Source organism: Sardina pilchardus, chromosome 9 (genome assembly GCF_963854185.1).
Source record: "Sardina pilchardus chromosome 9, fSarPil1.1, whole genome shotgun sequence".
NCBI lineage: Eukaryota > Metazoa > Chordata > Actinopteri > Clupeiformes > Clupeidae > Sardina > Sardina pilchardus.
In genome coordinates, this window is record NC_085002.1 from 2,361,807 (window position 1) to 2,364,306 (window position 2,500).

The 2,500-nt window shown below is 42.8% G+C and overlaps 1 protein-coding gene across 1 annotated transcript in view; it reads left to right on the top strand.

Annotated features, from left to right (window-relative positions):
• foxp4 (forkhead box P4) overlaps positions 1-2,500 on the top strand; it is a gene marked incomplete at its 3' end in the record, with an annotated part of 69,192 nt that overhangs the window by 35,722 nt on the left and 30,970 nt on the right.

Consider the following 2,500-nt stretch of genomic DNA (forward strand, 5'->3'; position numbering starts at 1 on the left):
CACACACGGCTCCATGAGGAAGAGAGAGGAAACCTCAGGAGGAATTGAAGAGTCTGTGCACATGGTGTGTGTGTGTGTGTGTGTGTGTGTGTGTGTGTGTGTGTGTGTGTATGGGCCCTGTGGTTGCCAGTAGTTTGTAATGTCTAGAAGGCAAGCAGCTCCTGAACTGAGAGGGACAACCATTGGCAACAGCATTGACAGGAGGAATGGAGAGAGAGAGACACACACACACACACACACACACACACACACACACACACACACACACGCTCTATAGAGAGAGACAGAGAGAGACAGACACACACTCACACACAGACCTCCATGTTGTGTGGAGTGAGCTGGTTTGCATTAAGGAAGGCTGTGATGTGGATTTGGGAAGAGCTCCCTAGACCTTAGGCCCCCAGCCCCTACAACACACACACACACACACACACACACACACACACACACACACACACACACACACACACACACACACACACACACACACACACACACACACACAAAATGCTTAGCAGTAATCAGGCACATGACTGAGGGCTGGAGTAGCAGGCCAGCGGCTGTGGTCTCCTCTCGCTGAAGGATCCGACTCTACATGTCAGACTGTGGCATGGAGCCAGCAGCTTTGGAATTAACCACTGGCCACACACACACACACACACACACACACACACACACATCGTAGTGTCTGTAGAGTACCCCACCACTACTACACACACCAGCATGCGCCCGCACGCGCTCATACACACTCACACACACACTCTGTGTCTGCAGAGTGCACTACCACTGCTACACACACACACACACACACACACACACACACACACACACACACACACATACAGTACACATACACACACCCATCCTCAGTGTCTGCAGAGCACACAATTTATACAGAAGCACATGAACCAAATGCATAAAGGGAACACACACACACACACACACACACACACACACACACACACACACACACACACACACACACACACACACACACACACACACACAGTGATCCATGTCTGGTCTTGGCCCGTGTTTCTAAGAGTGTTCAATAAGAGTTCTGCTCTGACCACAACAAAGCACATGGCAGCCTCTCAAACACAACAAGCCCATCCTACAGACGCACACACACACACACACACACACACACACACACACACTCCTCCATCTGTGCCTGCTCCCCACATGTGCCCGCCCCAGAGAGGATGGAGAGTTTAATACCCGTAGGGGTTCACATACTTATGACCCCTGTATTTTAAGGAAAAACAATATTTATTTACGATACATTATTCATTCTCAAAGATGATGTCCTTAAAGGTAGGATATTTCCTGTGTATTTATTATTATGTTTTTATTTAAAGCATTAAGATACATTTCCAAAAGATGATTTTATATTCCTCTTTATACATATAGTCAATTTTAGCATGTGTTCCAATACTTACGGTATGGAGGGCACTGTACAGTATATCTACACCAAACACTGAGACTCATCTCTGAGTATGATATATATACAGTGGGTATAGTAAGTATTCATACCCATGCTAAAGTTGACTAAAAAGAGGAATATAAAATTATCTTTTGAGAATTGATTGTAATGCCTGAATTCAAAAAATGAGTAAAAATCAAACCGCTAAGGACACTAATTTTCTTTGTGATTGAAGAATGTATCGTAAATAGATAAATGTTCTTCCTTAAATACAGGTTGCATAAGTAATTGACCCCTATGTTAAATTCCCATAGGAGCAGGAGGATTTTTTATATGTTTTTATTTTTAAAGGCCAGCTATTTCATGGATCCAGGATATTATGCATCCTGATAAAGTTCCCTTGGCCTTTGGAATTAAAATAGCCCCACATCATCACATACCCTTCACCATAGCTAGAGATTGGCATGGTGCTTTTTCCAGTTAGCCTATTAGCCTGTTTGATGCTCATTGAGCTCAATGCAAATCAAACAGGCTAATAGGCTAACTGGAAAAAAGCACCATGCCAATCTCTAGCTATGGTGAAGGGTATGTGATGATGTGGGGCTATTTTAATTTCAAAGGCCAAGGGAACTTTATCAGGATGCATAATATCCTGGATCCATGAAATAGCTAGCCTTTAAAAATAAAAACATATAAAAAATCCTCCTGCTCCTATGGGAATTTAACATAGGGGTCAATTACTTATGCAACCTGTATTTAAGGAAGAACATTTATCTATTTACGATACATTCTTCAATCACAAAGAAAATTAGTGTCCTTAGCGGTTTGATTTTTACTCATTTTTTGAATTAAGGCATTACAATCAATTCTCAAAATATGATTTTATATTCCTCTTTTTAGTCAACTTTAGCATGGGTGTGAATACTTACTATACCCACTGTATATATATACTGTATATCTGAGAGAGGGAGGGAGAAGAAGAGAGAGGGAGGGAGACAAGGAGGGGGGGAGAGAGAGGGAGGGAGATGGAGAGAGAAGGAGTGAGAGAGGGAGGAGGGAAAAGAAAGAGAGAGG